This window comes from Lissotriton helveticus, chromosome 4_1 (genome assembly GCF_964261635.1).
Source record: "Lissotriton helveticus chromosome 4_1, aLisHel1.1, whole genome shotgun sequence".
Classification (NCBI taxonomy): domain Eukaryota; kingdom Metazoa; phylum Chordata; class Amphibia; order Caudata; family Salamandridae; genus Lissotriton; species Lissotriton helveticus.
In genome coordinates, this window is record NC_136063.1 from 980,211,532 (window position 1) to 980,231,739 (window position 20,208).

At 45.9% G+C, this 20,208-nt stretch overlaps 1 protein-coding gene across 3 annotated transcripts in view; it reads left to right on the forward strand.

The window, feature by feature from the left end:
• Positions 1-4,004: 4,004 nt before the first annotated feature.
• Positions 4,005-20,208, forward strand: part of MPPE1 (metallophosphoesterase 1) — a 766,027-nt gene continuing 749,823 nt past the window's right edge. For 2 of the 3 annotated variants that reach the window (XM_078687603.1, XM_078687605.1), the window contains exon 1: positions 4,005-4,102. The gene's annotated coding sequence lies outside the window, so the exon portion shown is untranslated. The remainder of the gene's footprint in view (positions 4,103-20,208) is intronic. The other variant, XM_078687604.1, reaches the window with a different exon arrangement.

The following is a 20,208-nucleotide window of genomic DNA, read 5'->3' on the forward strand; positions in this document are numbered from 1 at the left end:
GCCGCAGGGTCTCAGTCAGAGGTGTTGTGGGGCGGACCACCCCCAGAGGGCCAGTGCAGGCCGTGGTACCCCAGTGTGCACAGGACCAGGAACAACGATCACCGCACCCGCACGGGCCTCTCAACATATTGGCGGCTCCAGCCGTCGCCTCCCTCAGTGTGCTGACAATCCTGTCCTCTGCCACATCAAGCTGCAGAGTCAAGTAAGATGCTGCTCAGGTAAGCCATGAGGTAGGAGACCGCTGATCCCACCACAGCCAGCAGTCCATATGCCCCCACTCCAAGCCGCCGGAGTCCCAGAGTTAGGCCCTGGGCTCGAGTCGGGGGTGCACGCAGGTGGACGGCGTCCCCCCACTCTTTTCACAGGGTGGGCGCCGTCTCCCCTGCCAAGAAGCTGGGCCCCACAGAAAAAAGCTGAACGTGTCCCAGTATCATTTTCAGACACCGGGACACGTTGAGTACGTGACGTCATGGGGTCATTTGCATATTGTCAGTCCCCCCACTTCTTTTAATAGGACTCGTGCCCTGGTTAGGCCTCAACTGTAGGATTCACATGTCATCCATACTGGTAGTCAGTATAGTTAGAGTGTTTGGTCTGGAGAAAAACAAACTCAGAATTGAAAAAGTAACATCATAGTTGGGGGTTCGCTTTAATAATAAGAATCGATATGTACCCATATGAACCCTTTTTGCAACATTAATCTATGCTCTAATCTATACTTTGCAGTTTGCATGCAGTTCTTTGATGACAGTTAATAATTCACTGTTCCATATTAGGATTTTAATTTGTAAACTGCAAGTAATAGAAGGGTGTCTCTTAGAAAAGTAGTAACCCACTGACCTATTTACATCATATGCACATTGCGATCTACATGGTACAAGTTATTTGCAGCAGGCATATTAATCCTCTGGGCTATTTTATTATCAGTCAAAATCTCAACTAGAAAAAACACCAATCTCGCTCAGTAAAACATTAATCTAAGTGTTATCTTGACATTTTTATGATTGCCGAAGGCAAGGACTACGGCAGCAGGTGCTTTTAAAACCAATATAAACTTGTAAACACGGCGCTCTCTGAAGTCAGCCCTAGAGCTGGCCCTGGCAGAGATAAGACTCCAGACTGCCAGTCCAATGTCACAGCAGCTCAAGCTGCAGCAGTCCGGGCTGACACACAGGCAGGGAGGGGAGCTCTAATGCACGCCTGCCTGAAATGCTGAACTGTTTTTCTTACACCATGGCGCAGTAGTGTGGCAGGAAATAAGGTAGGTTGTAATTGTAAATTTTAATTATCATTACAAGAATAGTGCTGCAATTCTGCTTTACAACACGCGCTTTAGCATCATGTTGTTTCTGACCCTTGCGCACGAGCGATACATACGCCTGCAGCATCCACAGGCCCGGCTCCAGGAATTTTTATTTGGGTGGGCCAAGGGTGCATTTGGGTGGGCCACTGCGGGCTCGATTTGTCGCATATATGTCTGGGCAGGCCTGCTTCAGAGCCCGCCTTGATCACTTCTTAGTCTTACAAGGCCCAGTAAAACGCACTCTTTTCCAAACCTCTTTCTATATATGATCACTCTCAAAAAGTGTTTTTTCCATGTAATGTTCCTTTGATGGGAAGAAGAAGTTTCTGAGGTGGGAGTATCAGGCAAGTGACACTTCTCGGGCTCCCTCTGTGCGAGCCTTCACGGAGAATCCCTCTTTATTACTACCTCGACCTGACCCCGGACTCTGCCACGCACTCCCTTACAGGTTTGATTATCCACTACTCCTCTCCAGTGCACCTTATCTCGCAGCTAACCTTGGGCCCCATCCCCATATCAGGCACCATTGGGCTCCACTTTCATTTTTCCGGGTAAAAACACGAGTAAAATCACCTTCAAACTTAAAATATTGAATGTAGCAGTAAATATAATTAGTACGCACTTTAAAGTATGTTCCACAGTAGCCCTTATGACCCGACTGCTAAATAAATAAACAACAACAGAAAGGCCATGACAGGGCTGGCTTTAGTGCTGATGCAAAAGTATTTTTTGGTGCAACACCAATTACCTCTTTCTCCGTAAATACCATTACAACCATCTTCCAACAGTGCCCCTCATCTCTCCGTAGCCCCCCATTGACCTCCTTCTCTAACTCCCTCACTGCCACCCTCCAACAAAGCCCCTCATCTCTCTGTAGCCCCTCCCCCTCATGACCTCCTCCTCAGACTCCTTCACTACCACCCTCCTCCAGTGCCCCTCATCGATCTGTAGCGCTTCCCCCTCATGACCTCCTCCTCAGATTCCTTCACTGCCACCCTCCTCCAGCACCACTCATCTCTACGTAGGCCCTCCCCCTCATGACCTCCTCCTCCTCAGACTCCTTCACTGCCACTCTCCTCCAGCGCCACTCATCTCTCCGTAGCCCCTCCCTCAAATGCATTTCATTTGTTGTATAGCGCTACTCATATCAGTGTAGGGTGTCACAGTACTTTACATCACGCACACATACAGAGACAATCAATCATGCAGGTATGTAAATCAGTCTGCAGGGAATGTCACATAAGCCATTGCGGATTACAAGGTGCAGGAATCACGTCATCCATACTGGTGGGCAGTATATTTTAAGAGGGTTTGGTCTGGGAAAACACAACCGTAGGATTTAAAGAGTATTGCATGAGGGTCAGCTTTACTGATAAAAATGTATATCTTCCCAAAAATACTAGCAACATTAGTATAATGAAAGACTGAGGAAGTTCTACCTATATCACAAAACAAAAAAAGCAAAGTTCTAACTCTACCGTTCATGTTTATATGCAGCTCTTTGGTGACAGTTCATTGGTCACTGTTTTATGTTAGGGTTGTAATCTCTATGAAAAAGGCAGTGACCCACTGAGCTTCCACATAAAATACAGTTCATCTGCATTTAAAAACGACTAACAGACAAATGATTGCTCTCCAGCAGGATCATTAATCACCAGGGTTATCTGGGCATTTTCTATTGTCTTATTGTTGTCCTGCGTCAGCCATGATAATGATAAAAACTGTTCAAATTAAGCACACACTGACTTTATTTATTAACTGTACAATGAAGTAAAATAATTAATGTAAAAAACATAAAAGCAAACAGCTAAAAAATAACCACTGTAAAAAATATGAAGGCATCTAATAAAGTGTAGTTTCTGTGCCACGAAGTATGTGTCCTGCTGGGCCTGTGCAGATTTAAAAAAGAAAAACAAATAGTAACACATTCTCTTACCTATTCCATAAAACAAACTTTGTGTCACAGCCTGATCTGATAAGCAGCTGCAGGGGTCAGGAAAGGTAAATAGGATTAAAGAAACTTTCCTGCACCGCATAGAAAATGAAATATCTACACAGCTGAATAGTAGGCAAAGGTGACTGTTGTCGCCTTTCGCCAGTGGAGATGAAGGGGTGAAAAAATAAACAAAGCCTTGTTAACATATCAATGGTCTTTTAAAGACCTGTAAAGTACTCGAGTGCGGCTGCGATAATCTCAAGAACTGTCTGTGTGAGTGCGCGCCATGGAAGCTGTCTCAGCCCGTGCGCACACACACACACACACACACACAGACAGCCCTTTGAGTCAAATGCCGTTGCGCGCCTGCCTTCAAGCCCTCACTGTGAGGGCCAAGGCTCCTGTTTGGGTGGACCAGGCTCATGTTTGGGTGGGCCTGACGCACCCGGCCTACCCTCTAGAACCACCGGGCCTGAGCATCCACACAAAAAGAATATGATAATTTTCTTAAAGTATGTTCCTTCCGGCGAGGATGACACCGCAGCTGTCATCCATTGCGTAATAACGTGCTTAGATTCCGTTGGTCCCTACAAACTACACGGACCAATCTCCGTTGTCCCTTCGCCTTTTGTTTTTCAGGTCTACTCCAATCGCACGCGCCTTTCTGGGGACTGGTTACTGCCTTCGCGGAGCTGGCCAATTGCCATCTCAGAGCTAGAATAGTATTAGCATTGGTCAACACCATGTGCCCAATAAACAGTCCCTGCTTGTAGAAGGGCGGGGTTTCCAATGGCAGTGAATTGAATGCTTTCAGATTAAATATCTGGTCCCTCGTAGCCCTTCTTTGATTTCCGCCGTGTAAGGTATTCCCAATACTCCTTTTATTCAATTATTGTTTTCTTTTATTTGTAATGGTGATTTGCTCGCGCGTTCGCAGCGTGTCTGCTGGTGCCTGTTTATCTAGTACCCGTCTTCCTTGTGCTTTGAAGTTGCGGGTGTGAGTTCTATTGTAGTGCTTCTTCTTCGTATTAAGGGTTTGCCACGTTTCTCTCAAAAATATGCCCATTTATGTTTAGCTGTTATCGCAGGGGTAAGAACTTTTAGGTGAGGAGTATGATGAAAGTATGAAAGTTGATCACCCCTCCTTATACAACATATCTAAATTAGCCAACACATTCTAACTTGCACCTGAAACTCAGAAAATAACAAGATTAATCATATAATGAATTTAACATCTTTATCAACAAAATCGTTATGAAAATGAATGATGAAATGTAAAATTTCTATTGCTATTCTTTTGTGCGCCATACCATAGATAGAAAATGGTGCAAATTGTTCATGAAATGTGCTATATGACAAGAAAAGTCAATATAAGTGCTCAACATCATTAGGATCTTATAATTAGAGCTCCCCGTTTTATGGTATATATATATATATATATATATATATATATATATATATTTTTTTTTTTTTTAATTTCCGTCCGTATTTATCCATATTTATTTTTGGGCCTACTTGTTGGTATTTATCCGTATTTAGTTTATGTTTTGAGAATAAATGGAGTTGTAAAATGGTAGTTTTTCACATTCATTTAACTGATGAACATTCCCTCAGACTTTGATGCTTTCGCGTTTCGGCAAATTAAGCAACCAAATATTACAAAACAATACACCCACAAGGAAATATTATCATACTTCATATATGCATTAACATATACTGGTATTAATCTCATCCTGTTTTTTGACTGGCCATGCTGTCTACCTGCTCAACTGTTGGCCTGGAATTCAGGGAAGACAGCATGGCTAGTCAATCACTAGAAGGTCAATTTTCAGTATTTTTCCACTTTTAAAAACAAATACAGACAGGAAACATATTGTTTTCTGTCTGTATTTATGTATTGTTTTCTGTCTGTATTTATGTGTAAAAATCTTTGAAAACTGGGAGCCTTAGTTATAATTAGTGAAACAATCTTATTTCAATGATTTTTAGAAGTACTGTACATGTAGGTACTTTTAAAATCATGATAGTAGGCCAAAATTAAAGTTGAACATTTTTGTGTAGTAATCACTGGCAACTTTTCAAATATTCTCATATATGATATGTTTGACTTATTTCATTACGCTTGAACTAAACCATGAGTTTATTTTACTAAATAAGAAATGTTAACTTTAAAATGCATTGAATGCCTTTTTTCCTCTTTAGGCTGCCTGTTATAATTGACTTTTTTCACTTTTTCTCACATGTTGCTTTATCATTTCCATCATGCAACATTCTTTATTCGACAAGAGTCTTTCTTAGTACTTCTTTGTGTGAATTGGTGAGAACCCAACCTTTGGACTATACCTCTAAAAGAGCAACAAAGTAAATAAGCTCTTTGTCAACTAACCTATGAAAATGGAATGGGCAGTCGTTTCTCATGAGCCACATGGAAGAGTATGTTGGTGTATCATTTGTACCTGGAAAATGGAAGACCAAGCTCATGATGGTCAGACCATTGTATGGTGGCAACTGATGTCACAAAGAACGATTTTGAAATATAGAAAGTGATTTTCCTAGGTGGATATAGTATGTTCGGGATTCGGGTCAGTCCGGTCAGCCCCACTTCACTTCCTTGTCTTCAGCCCACCTGCCGGACTATCTTTACATGCCCCTTTCCTTTTTCCCCTCGCTAATGAACTTACCTGCTTGACGATTTGGAGGTGTCTGGTGAGAGACCAGACTTGAAATTTCCTGTTTATTACTCCATTCATGTTGCCCTTGCACATGGACTTATCTTTAGTGGAATTTTAGTTGATCCCTTTACCCATGCTAGGAGGGCTTTTGTGAAACATCCTCCTGCCTTTTGTAGGTGGTAGGAATCTTGAATTTTGAACCATCTGCTTATGAATTCTTTTATTTAGTGTTAGATTTACTTTGACTAAATATGTGTTTTTATACCACAAGCTGTAAGACTCATGACAGCTTCTTAAAATTATATTTATATGCATTGATTGTGGATCTTTAATACAGTAACCAAATTATCTAGATTTGTTAGTCTCTTATTATGTTTTAATGTTCTTTCTACAGAAACTGTGCTTTAATAATATGATTCTAAATTCCTTATAGAGATAGTCATAGATTATTATCAGAACATCAGATTTGAGATGTTTTGCTCTTGTTCTCTGTAGCCACGGCAGAGCTCTTAGTGTGCATAGTTCCTGTTAGCCTGAACTTCTTTGGGAGGTTGGGTCTTCCAATTGCAATACTCCATCTCTATAGTATGGTTCCGAGAGTAGTGAATTTGAATTTGATTTGCAATTTGTGAATTGGCTACCAATTATTTGTTCTCATTGGGTGGCCGACAGTGGAGCATCCTGATTTCTCACCCCTCACTACGACAAAGAAAGGTCCATCTGAACACCAATGCCTCTGGGGGTGATTTATAGACTCAGAGAAGCCACTGCTTTCACCAAGCCTACTTGCCTACCGCTAACAGTCCCGGGGGGACTGCGACGTTTGCTCCTGCTCGCTCCTGCTGCCCATACAGTCCCCTGGGGGGGGGGGGCTGCATCATTTACCGCGTCCTGCCTGTTGGTGCCGTCAGTGCAGAGGAGACTCCAATTCCCAGAGTCCCTCTGTAACGCCCACCACCACGTCAGCCCAGCAGCGTCAGGAGGTGCTATAAAAGCATCTGTGGGCCCCCGCGGCGTGGGACGCGTGTGGGCCCGTACGTGCCCAAAAGAGGCCGGGCTGGGCCACCCCCCCTTAATTTGCATCTATGGACCAACAGAATTCTCAGGACTAGGAGGAATTCCAAAACAAGGTCGGAGGTTGGACCCGTCAGTAACACACTCAGGCCTAGATCTGTACTGCCAAGCACCAGGAGGTGGTCATAAAGCGGGTGTGCAGGACTGAGATACGTCAGTGTGTTTTCTAACCACAAGGTACTGAACATTGTCCTCCTAAAGGGGGTCATTCTCGTTATATTTTGGGGACTGTTGCTATCACTTGTGACATGAGTAAACGCAAAGATGCTAGCTCAGTTGTGGGGGGTAAGGGGGACTCTGGATGCTTTTCTAATAAGGACTGAGTCCCTTTTAATCCATGAAATTCAGTTAACTGAAAAGAGGCTCTCCCTGGATAAGCTTATAGAACACAAGAGATCGTTCATGGGTTCCATAGCTAGGTGCCCATCCCCCATTACTGGGATCCCCCCTGGTCAACACAACACGGTAGCCAGTACCATCACAAAGGCTACAATTCATACTACCTCATCACCATTGGGGGTGGACTCATCTCTACAAGCTATTGAGTTATTGGACGATGACCTCAATCAGACGCATATTACCACACAAGAGGCGGAGGGCACAAGAGGCCGCATTTCTTTGACACCTGACTTAGTAGGGACAGGGGAAGAGGAGGAAGTGATATCTACAGACGTGTCAGACAAAAAACGCACCCCAAGGTTCAGTGGCGAGGTGGTTACCCGATCCAAAAAGGCTCTGCAGGCCAAGGGCACATTAACTACGACCACTGCTTTAGCTGATGCCAAGGCCCTAGCAAATAGTTCAAGGAGAGGTGGACAACACATCCCAAAAAAACCAAGACAGAGGGGAGGAGTGAAAGCCAAGGGGGCTAGTGAAGAAGGGGCATCCACAACCCCCACTCAGTGTCAGAACTGCAGAGAGACAGCGACGCTGCAGGGAAGGGATAGAGAATTAATGTCAAAGTTGGATACGATATTAAGCTCGCACCTGGGGCCCCTGTATGAAAGATTGACCGTGATAGAGGGGCAACTTTCTCGGCTACTCACACAAGGTAGCACCGTGGCCTCACTGGAGAGGGGGCCATGGCCGAGTGGGATGGGGAATGTCGAGACTAGGACACACCCCAAGGTAGCACAGTTGAAAGATCACATGGGAAGAGCAAATAATGAAACTGTCCAGCCCATGTCTAGGTAAGAAGTGGCAAAGAAGAATCCAACAGAGGGAACCAACAAGAGCAAGGACCTAGGCCCACCTAGCTCTAGGGAAGACAACGGGCAGATAAGGGAGGAGAGGCTAGAGCACAGATCGAACACCAGCGCTGTAAGTAGACCCCCGAGGGTAGACCCGCTAAACCTGAAGAACCAGAGTCATCAGCAGAGGACCAGGTACAAAACACCCGGGCTTTACCTGTACTAGACCTCCCACCAGCTGCAAGCCCCTACACAGTGGTCTTGACAGGGATCCCGGCATGTAGAGATGCAAGGGAAGAACCCGCACGCTCCTTGATCAACAAAGCAGTTCATTGGTTGGCCAATAATTTAGGATTTAACATTAGAAATCATAGGCATATCCTAATGGCCAGAAGAGTGTCATGGATCGGAAATAGCAGGAAGGGTTTCCCGGGAGATTGTGTAATTTTAAACTTTAGGTACCCGGATATGGCCAGAGAACTCTTGAACAACCAAATGAAGGGGACCTACCATGAGGAAGGCGGTACTAGCATCAGACTGCTTCCACTCAGTTTCTTTTATAGAGACCTGATGCACCCTATGAACTGGGAAGATTCGAGGCGAAAGCCTTTGAGGTTAACCTGGGTGGGATCATTCAGCACCGTTATTTAATCGTTACGCGCCACTCCAAAGTGTTTCCGCCCTAAGTAAATTAGATTGGCTGACTGGGGGGTCAGTTCCAGGACAAGAGGTGGCACGGGGGGGATGTGCACCACAGCAGGGATAAAGGAGGGTTAGTTGTGGAGATGGCCGTGATATCAACACCACCCCTTAGTCATGGAGCCCATAGCAAGCTGGACGCAGAGACAAATCCACGTAGATTAGCGGCACCTTTAATTGGGCATATTGATCATGGGTCTAACCCCCCACTAGTAGGAGGGCAGGGAAACAGCGACATAATCACCTGGAACATAGCAGGCCTGTCCAGTAAACAAAAAAATCAGGACTGGTTAGGATATATTAGGAGATGTAACAATTTTTGTCTGCAGGAAACCTGGGAGGCAGATTGTAGCGCACTCGCACTGGAAGGCTACAAAATGTATTTTGTCCCAGCGCGTAGATCCTCTTCAGGGCGAGCCAAGGGAGGCCTAGTTACTTATGTGGATTTGAGGTTACAGGGGAAATGGGAGGACTTAGCTTGGGAGTCAGATTGCACACAGGGAATAAAGTACACGAACAAGGGACTAAAATTAATTTTTATTAATTTTTATAATGCCATCAGGGGCGGACAGACTTTAACTAGCTTGGCAGAGCTGGAACATAGGCTGATAGGAATTGAATCGCTTGGGGTTGGAAGCGCTCAACTGGTGTTGCTGGGAGATTTTAATTGTCATTTGTGCCCCTATTTAATTAACAGCGAGGGGGAATGGTCCGCTTACCCAAGGGAAGAGGGACTGCATATGGAACATACTAGGGAGGGATTCGAGTTAAGTAAGCTGTTGGGCACAAATGCCCTTACTCATACGATGGATTTGATCGGAGCAGCTGGGGACCCTCGTATCCACCCAACTTTAAATGGCAAGGGAAGGGGCTCTGTTATTGACTTTATTTTTGTTCCGAGCTCCTTAAAATTTCGGATTATAAGTTTTAATGTTGAGTTTAGTGCCTTCAGTGACCATAACCCCCTGGTGTTGATCCTAAGGGACCCTGAATCAGTTAAGCATTCCCACCGGTCGCTGGGCTCCTGAGCAAATCCTGAATTTGTATAGGGCCACCTGTAATGCCAAAACACTATATGGCAGCGAGGTCTGGGGCTTCATTGACCCATCAAGGATCCAAATAGAAGAAAACAAATTCCTTCGATGGTTACTTAGAGTCGCCCAGAGTACCCCTTCCTATTCGATCCACGAAGAGTTAGGTCTCACTTACATTAGAGATAGGATTCAATTGAAACCTCTCACCTGCTGGCTCAAAATATGGACTAACCCTGAAGCGGTTCTAAGCAAGCAGATAATAACTGATTGTATCACCAGGGAGGATGGGTACAATATCCCCTGGCTTAAATATGTAAGGGAGACCCTGTCTGGTCTGGGTCATGCTGACTACTTTAACAACCCGAGAATCCTGTTAGCCTGTTAACAAGGTGTGACGGTTCCCCTGGACTACTAAGGATTCAACGGCCAAACGTAGGGGTGGTTAAGTCCCTTCTGGGTATTTATTTATGAACACAAACAGTGAAGCACGTAGAAAGGCTGCAATGTCTCGAGTTCCTCGCCTCTCTGCAATTCCTTCCGTCTTCTGTACTGCCCCGGGTCTTCTGGTTCCGATACTCTCAAAGTAAAACAAAGAAAAAGATACGCCTGATTACTGGCGTGCTCTGGAGCAAGACCGGTGAGAGGGAAGGGAAGTGGGGGGATCACCAGGGCCACAACCGTGCTCTACAACGCGTGAAGGGGGTGACGCGGCGCACAGCTTGCCCGCATGAGCCCACCCCGCTACCCTCTACCCGTTCCCTCCCTCCTTGTTGAAAACTCCCCGTAGACGCGCCCGTACCTTGTGGAGCCACACTTCTCCAGGTGAAGCGTGGCAGGGCGGAGCGTGGTTCCGTTGGCCTCCCGGCTTCTTGATGGCCGCCGCGTCCTCCTCGGGCACTCCACGTCCAGCGTCCTCCTCGGGAACTCCTCGTACAACGACCTCCTCCGCAATGGCGACTTCCACAGGTGCTCTCCTCCCGGCTTCCGCAGTCGCGCTGCTCTGTTCAAACGGTCGCGCTATCAGCGCCGTCGCAGTCGCTGATTGGCCATCCGGGAATGACGTCACTGACTCGGCTCTCGGCACTGGGTGCATCCAGGCATCCGTAGAGGGGGCGTGGCAGTCCTGCACTCGCCGAGGCGGAAAGGAAGAGGGACACTGATCAGCTTCGGCGCCGTGGCAGGTAGGAACCCCCTGACACAAGGCGATTGTCAAGTCCGCATTCTTAAAGAATAAGGCCTCCATCAGGGAAGACACGGAGATGGTAAAACCATCTGTGAGAGCCCACCTTTTGGCTAAATCTAGCCCTGGTTTGGAACCATACCGTCTTATTTTTATAATGCTCAGGACAGATTTTTGATGACTCGATTTAGGTTGAACCTACTTCACCACACACTGGGGTGTCCCTCGGGGTATTTAACATCTAATGAGCTGAGGGGCCCTGGCGGCTGCGTCAATAAGTCTCCGCAGGACACGCTCCATTTTGTTTTGTTGTGCCCCTATTACGATCACACCAGGAAGTTGTTTTTAAAAAGTATTTTAAAGTAGGCTAGGTTCAAACATGTAAAGGTGGCGCTGCTGTTCTTGAAATTGTCCGAGGAGGCCATCACACTTTTTTGCACTGTTAATTTTTTAAGGATGACTGCAAGATTGAGAAACACTAAAGATAGGGGATGATGGCATTGGTTGTTAAATTTTCTTTTTTTCTTTGGTACTAATATTTATGATGTCCTTTTCCTGTTTTTTTTATATAGATGAGTTTTATTCTAGGGGCTCCCCTTTTTAGGTCTCGCCTAGGCAAAAGCGAAGCTTTTGCTGTCTGCGAGACAACTTATGTTGTCACTTTTGGGGGAATGTGGACAGCAGACTGTCACGCGCTTCTCCTGCCGGAGATTTGATCTCGTGGGCGCGCACGCCCAGCCCGGCGCCGTGCACGTCCCCTGCCACAGATTCCCTGAACACACACATGCACACGCAGCAGGAAGGCGCACACACACAGACACAGCCAGCCCCCACCCCTTTGCATGCACGCACACACACACAGGTGCGCGCATGCACACGCAGGCACACACATACAGGCACACAGCCCCCCTTACCTCACCGGAGTCGGACTCGCATCATCTGCAAAGGGAGCCCCGCAGAGCACTCGAGCTCCTCTGCCACTCTACCAAAAAGCGGAGCTCTCCCCATAGGCATGGGGGCCCCCCCCGCAGTCTCCCCGCTGGTCTTCACCCGGGCCCCCTCCTGGGACCCGGGACTTCATGCGGCACTTCTCTTCTCCGGGCTCGTGCTCGTCAAAACGAAACTGGAGTGGCGCGCATGCGCAGGCAGCCCGCGCCCTCCCACTCCTCACAGGCCGGTGAAGAGCTGATGGTAGCGCAGGACTGGTTTTAAATCTGAGAATAGTGCACCTAAGAGGACCGACATTGCGCTCGAATTGCAGGTCCTATACAACCGACTTTGTGGTAGGTTGGTGGGATGCGTGTACTTGCTTTATGGTCATGCACAGGACATGATCGTTTTTGGTCTGTGGCAGTCTTTCCTTGTTTCTTTCCATAGCTACCAGGACGCCGCGCGCTCTGCAAAGCAGAGAGGCGCCTGGAGTTTGCCTTTCCAGTCTTAAATTCGCAAAAGAAAATAGGCCCTGGCCGTTCTGACCGCGGCAGGTAATGGACGAGCAGGCCCTGCCCGGAACCGGGTCTCCCTTCGCGGAAGCGCAGGTGCTGACGGCAGCCGGAGCCGGGCACACGCAGTCACTGTTACCTGCGGCGCTGAGTCAAGGGCCCCGCTGGGAAAGTGCGTAGCACAAACACGGCCAAGGAAAAGCACACAAGCCAGTACCGGGCCCTGCACTATAAATAGTTCCTATGACGCGCGTTCTTGTTCCCAGTCTATTGTGCCCGGAGCGTGATTTTAAAAAGGGAAACGGTTGGTGCAGGTCTGCTGTCAGCTGTCCAAAGCGCTTGTGCGGTCTGGCAGCTCACCAAGCGCTATTCTGACACCTGGTCCCGCGTACACGTATTTGGTGAAAGCGCAAAAGATGGACCTAGGTGCATTTATTTCTTTGAGGTGCGGTGGAATGTGTTCTTCACCAGCTACTTTGTGCTGTAAGCAAATTGTCATTGACGGCCTGTGGTCGAGCGCCTCGTTTGCTAGGGATGGATCTTTGAATGCATAGCACACATAGGATACTTTCTGCCTTTTGTAGTTGATAACAACAAGCATTTTAGCGGTGGAAAGCAGATCCGCAGAATAGGATTTGTAAATTTTGCTCCGGCCAGGCAAATACAGCCAATGAGTATACATATTACATACTCGTTTTTGTTGTTCGAATTAAAGTTTTGTCAGCAATAGCTCAGCAGGCCGTGTAAAGATCTGCTTAAAAGGTGCATGCATACACGTTTGAGTAACCGAGACGCCACCAGCGCAGCCACTGCAGATCACCTGCGATGAGCAGAGCAGGTTTAGAACACAGCGAGTGGAGGTGAAGCGGACTCCACTGCCTAATCTGCTGTGCCTAAAATTAGCATAATTCAACATAAGCAAGAGTAAGACTGATGAAACTATTAGAAGGCGCAAGGCCGCCGTCGCCAAGGTGCCTATCGCACGACACGGATGCTGCTCACACTGACCTATAACTAGATGCAGCCTGTGTCACTCAGCACACAAGAAGCACTGTGGTCTAAAACAAAATCCTGATAATTTCCCAATAGGCAGGTCACTTCCTCTAAAAGGTGTGCATGCACTCAGTCACATGTAGGACATGCAACAGTTTTCTCCAATCCTACAAAAGGCTAGGCTGTTCAGCAATCTAACTTCTACTACATAGACAATACAACATCAACGCTAAGCAGTTTCGCTATAGATAACAGAGTGACTCAACATTCACACAATTAAAAACAAGCATTTGCAATGCAAAAGGTCGCGCATTTACGCTATTCCCATTGTAGATGACAAAGCCTTTTATTTGTTTTAAAAACGAAAAAAAAAAAAAAAGCATTGTTATTTGCAATGTCAATAGCTCAAAGTAGCGTACATTTTCCAAACCAACACATAGATAAAAACGTTGTCATTTACAATGTCAATAGCTCAAACTTTTGCAAATGCGAGACCTATTGCATTGCAAATGCTTGTTAATATGTTGGTTTTATATTTCCCTTGTTCCGTAACTGGCCCTTTTTTAATGTAATCGGCTCAGGAGTTTTAAACTCTCCAATTATTAGCACATTTTTAACTTTATCATCTACGATTAACTGTACCGTTATTTGCTAATATTTTGTATCAATTGTCTAGGTACCCGGTAGAAGGTTCTATTTCTTGTGCTTTTTAATTGTACTGTACTTTTATGGTATTGTTGTATACCGAATAACGTAATTTGATGATGATGATGATGATGATGACTCTGAGTGTATTGAACACTCTAAGAGTAGAAACAACATTTGTATGGGCTCAGTGTGAGCAAAGCCCAGAAAAGTGACTTCCGCTGCTACAAGTATTAATCAGTCAGTCAAAAATGTATTTATTTCAATATATATCATAAAAGACAATGTACAACAAGCATAAAATAAATTTCATAATAAGATTAAGACAATAAATACAATTCACGTTAAAACCTAGATAAAACAGCATTAAATTGACCAGAAAAAGACCATGACTACGACATACAACAATACACAATTACAAAAACAGATAACGTAAACACTATGACTCAGTGACTAAGGTTACGGGAACGTATAGACCAGGCCCAGCTAATAAACTTTGCCACACCGATGACAATAAAGGCAGTAGTGTCCGTTTTCAAAATCCTACTGGCAGCAATAGCAGATCTAGTGCCCAACGAGCAACATACTGGTCTTAACCAGACTCTTCTGGGTAGTGTATACTTTGGGCAGCAGAATAGTAGATGTTCAATATTTTCTACTTCCGCTACACAAAAAGGACATTTGTCACTACTTTCTGGGTTCCAAGAGTGTGTTAGCCCACGCACAGGTAGCGAGCCCACTCTCAGTTGATGATACAGTTTCCGGTCATTTGACTTGGTTATTATGTCCCAGTAATCTTCATATCTCGGGACATCCTTAATAACTAGAAATACCGAAGTCATCGTAGAACCCCCCACTAAAGATGGTCTCTTCTCCATGATCCTGCGCCATCTTATTTCAATGATTTTTAGAAGTGGTGTACATGTAGGTACTTTTAAAATCATGATAGTAGGCCAAAATTAAAGTTGAACATTTTTGTGTAGTAATCACTGGCAACTTTTCAAATATTCTCATATATGATATGTTTGACTTATTTCATTACGCTTGAACTAAACCATGAGTTTATTTTACTAAATAAGAAATGTTAACTTTAAAATGCATTGAATGCCTTTTTTCCTCTTTAGGCTGCCTGTTATAATTGACTTTTTTCACTTTTTCTCACATGTTGCTTTATCATTTCCATCATGCAACATTCTTTATTCGACAAGAGTCTTTCTTAGTACTTCTTTGTGTGAATTGGTGAGAACCCAACCTTTGGACTATACCTCTAAAAGAGCAACAAAGTAAATAAGCTCTTTGTCAACTAACCTATGAAAATGGAATGGGCAGTCGTTTCTCATGAGCCACATGGAAGAGTATGTTGGTGTATCATTTGTACCTGGAAAATGGAAGACCAAGCTCATGATGGTCAGACCATTGTATGGTGGCAACTGATGTCACAAAGAACGATTTTGAAATATAGAAAGTGATTTTCCTAGGTGGATATAGTATGTTCGGGATTCGGGTCAGTCCGGTCAGCCCCACTTCACTTCCTTGTCTTCAGCCCACCTGCGGGACTATCTTTACATGCCCCTTTCCTTTTTCCCCTTGCTAATGAACTTACCTGCTTGACGATTTGGAGGTGTCTGGTGAGAGACCAGACTTGAAATTTCCTGTTTATTACTCCATTCATGTTGCCCTTGCACATGGACTTATCTTTAGTGGAATTTTAGTTGATCCCTTTACCCATGCTAGGAGGGCTTTTGTGAAACATCCTCCTGCCTTTTGTAGGTGGTAGGAATCTTGAATTTTGAACCATCTGCTTATGAATTCTTTTATTTAGTGTTAGATTTACTTTGACTAAATATGTGTTTTTATACCACAAGCTGTAAGACTCATGACAGCTTCTTAAAATTATATTTATATGCATTGATTGTGGATCTTTAATACAGTAACCAAATTATCTAGATTTGTTAGTCTCTTATTATGTTTTAATGTTCTTTCTACAGAAACTGTGCTTTAATAATATGATTCTAAATTCCTTATAGAGATAGTCATAGATTATTTTCAGAACATCAGATTTGAGATGTTTTTGCTCTTGTTCTCTGTAGCCACGGCAGAGCTCTTAGTGTGCATAGTTCCTGTTAGCCTGAACTTCTTTGGGAGGTTGGGTCTTCCAATTGCAATACGCCATCTCTATAGTATGGTTCCGAGAGTAGTGAATTTGAATTTGATTTGCAATTTGTGAATTGGCTACCAATTATTTGTTCTCATTGGGTGGCCGACAGTGGAGCATCCTGATTTCTCACCCCTCACTACGACAAAGAAAGGTCCATCTGAACACCAATGCCTCTGGGGGTGATTTATAGACTCCGAGAAGCCACTGCTTTCACCAAGCCTACTTGCCTACCGCTAACAGTCCCGGGGGGACTGCGACGTTTGCTCCTGCTCGCTCCTGCTGCCCATACAGTCCCCGGGGGGGGGGGGGGGGCTGCATCATTTACCACGTCCTGCCTGTTGGTGCCGTCAGTGCAGAGGAGACTCCAATTCCCAGAGTCCCTCTGTAACGCCCACCACCACGTCAGCCCAGCAGCGTCAGGAGGCGCTATAAAAGCATCTGTGGGCCCCCGCGGCGTGGGACGCGTGTGGGCCCGTACGTGCCCGAAAGAGGCCGGGCTGGGCCACCCCCCCCTTAATTTGCATCTATGGACCAACAGAATTCTCAGGACTAGGAGGAATTCCAAAACAAGGTCGGAGGTTGGACCCGTCAGTAACACACTCAGGCCTAGATCTGTACTGCCAAGCACCAGGAGGTGGTCATAAAGCGGGTGTGCAGGACTGAGATACGTCAGTGTGTTTTCTAACCACAAGGTACTGAACATTGTCCTCCTAAAGGGGGTCATTCTCGTTATATTTTGGGGACTGTTGCTATCACTTGTGACATGAGTAAACGCAAAGATGCTAGCTCAGTTGTGGGGGGTAAGGGGGACTCTGGATGCTTTTCTAATAAGGACTGAGTCCCTTTTAATCCATGAAATTCAGTTAACTGAAAAGAGGCTCTCCCTGGATAAGCTTATAGAACACAAGAGATCGTTCATGGGTTCCATAGCTAGGTGCCCATCCCCCATTACTGGGATCCCCCCTGGTCAACACAACACGGTAGCCAGTACCATCACAAAGGCTACAATTCATACTACCTCATCACCATTGGGGGTGGACTCATCTCTACAAGCTATTGAGTTATTGGACGATGACCTCAATCAGACGCATATTACCACACAAGAGGCGGAGGGCACAATAGGCCGCATTTCTATGACACCTGACTTAGTAGGGACAGGGGAAGAGGAGGAAGTGATATCTACAGACGTGTCAGACAAAAAACGCACCCCAAGGTTCAGTGGCGAGGTGGTTACCCGATCCAAAAAGGCTCTGCAGGCCAAGGGCACATTAACTACGACCACTGCTTTAGCTGATGCCAAGGCCCTAGCAAATAGTTCAAGGAGAGGTGGACAACACATCCCAAAAAAACCAAGACAGAGGGGAGGAGTGAAAGCCAAGGGGGCTAGTGAAGAAGGGGCATCCACAACCCCCACTCAGTGTCAGAACTGCAGAGAGACAGCGACGCTGCAGGGAAGGGATAGAGAATTAATGTCAAAGTTGGATACGATATTAAGCTCGCACCTGGGGCCCCTGTATGAGAGATTGACCGTGATAGAGGGGCAACTTTCTCGGCTACTCACACAAGGTAGCACCGTGGCCTCACTGGAGAGGGGGCCATGGCCGAGTGGGATGGGGAATGTCGAGACTAGGACATACCCCAAGGTAGCACAGTTGAAAGATCACATGGGAAGAGCAAATAATGAAACTGTCCAGCCCATGTCTAGGTAAGAAGTGGCAAAGAAGAATCCAACCGAGGGAACCAGCAAGAGCAAGGACCTAGGCCCACCTAGCTCTAGGGAAGACAACGGGCAGATAAGGGAGGAGAGGCTAGAGCACAGATCGAACACCAGCGCTGTAATTAGACCCCCGAGGGTAGACCCGCTAAACCTGAAGAACCAGAGTCATCAGCAGAGGACCAGGTACAGAACACCCGGGCTTTACCTGTACTAGACCTCCCACCAGCTGCAAGCCCCTACACAGTGGTCTTGACAGGGATCCCGGCATGTAGAGATGCAAGGGAAGAACCCGCACGCTCCTTGATCAACAAAGCAGTTCATTGGTTGGCCAATAATTTAGGATTTAACATTAGAAATCATAGGCATATCCTAATGGCCAGAAGAGTGTCATGGATCGGAAATAGCAGGAAGGGTTTCCCGGGAGATTGTGTAATTTTAAACTTTAGGTACCCGGATATGGCCAGAGAACTCTTGAACAACCAAAAGAAGGGGACCTACCATGAGGAAGGCGGTACTAGCATCAGACTGCTTCCACTCAGTTTCTTTTATAGAGACCTGATGCACCCTATGAACTGGGAAGATTCGAGGCGAAAGCCTTTGAGGTTAACCTGGGGGGGATCATTCAGCACCGTTATTTAATCGTTACGCGCCACTCCAAAGTGTTTCCGCCCTAAGTAAATTAGATGGACTGACTGGGGGGTCAGTTCCAGGACAAGGGGTTGCACGGGAGGATGTGCACCACAGCAGGGATAAAGGAGGGTTAGTTGTGGAGATGGCCGTGATGTCAACACCACCCCTTAGTCATGGAGCCCATAGCAAGCTGGACGCAGAGACAAATCCACGTAGATTAGCGGCACCTTTAATTGGGCATATTGATCATGGGTCTAACCCCCCACTAGTAGGAGGGCAGGGAAACAGCAACATAATCACCTGGAACATAGCAGGCCTGTCCAGTAAACTAAAAAATCAGGACTGGTTAGGATATATTAGGAGATTTAACATTATTTGTCTGCAGGAAACCTGGGAGGCAGATTGTAGCGCACTAGCACTGGAAGGCTACAAAATTTATTTTGTCCCAGCGCGTAGATCCTCTTCAGGGCGAGCCAAGGGAGGCCTAGTTACTTATGTGGATTTGAGGTTACAGGGGAAATGGGAGGACTTAGCTTGGGAGTCAGATTGCACACAGGGAATAAAGTACATGAACAAGGGACTAAAATTAATTTTTATAAATTTTTATAATGCCATCAGGGGCGGACAGACTTTAACTAGCTTGGCAGAGCTGGAACATAGGCTGATAGGAATTGAATCGCTTGGGGTTGGAAGCGCTCAACTGGTGTTGCTGGGAGATTTTAATTGTCATTTGTGCCCCTATTTAATTAGCAGCGAGGGGGAATGGTCCGCTTACCCAAGGGAAGAGGGACTGCATATGGAACATACTAGGGAGGGATTCGAGTTAAGTAAGCTGTTGGGCACAAATGCCCTTACTCATACGATGGATTTGATCGGAGCAGCTGGGGACCCTCGTATCCACCCAACTTTAAATGGCAAGGGAAGGGGCTCTGTTATTGACTTTATTTTTGTTCCGAGCTCCTTAAAATTTCGGATTATAAGTTTTAATGTTGAGTTTAGTGCCTTCAGTGACCATAACCCCCTGGTGTTGATCCTAAGGGACCCTGAATCAGTTAAGCATTCGCACCGTTAGCAGGTCAGAGGCTCTATTACAGCCACTGATCAGGGAAGGAGACTGAGATGGTCAAACACTAACTGTGATACATTTTATAAGGCATTATTGATGGAGAAAGACCAGCAGGTCTGGAAGTGTCTAGACCCAACAGTAGAGGGGGTGGACCTAATCACTGCATTTGAGGGAGTTGCACACTGTATTGACGGCCTGCTTAGGCGCAGAATGCCAAAAGAGGACGAGGACACTCCTAGGTGGTACGATCAGCAATGCTCTAGTGCCTTGAGGGAACTGAAGGCTGCCTTAAAGATTGTTCCCAAAGATATTGGTGTCCACTTGCCGGGGGAGGTACAAACAGGCACTAAAACAACGCAAAACCTCATTGCAATACCAGGCATGGGAGAATTTGAGGGAAGCGGCCGAATCAAAGGACATGACCGCTTTTTGGAAAATTCTAAATGAACCTTGCTTTCAAGATAAGAAT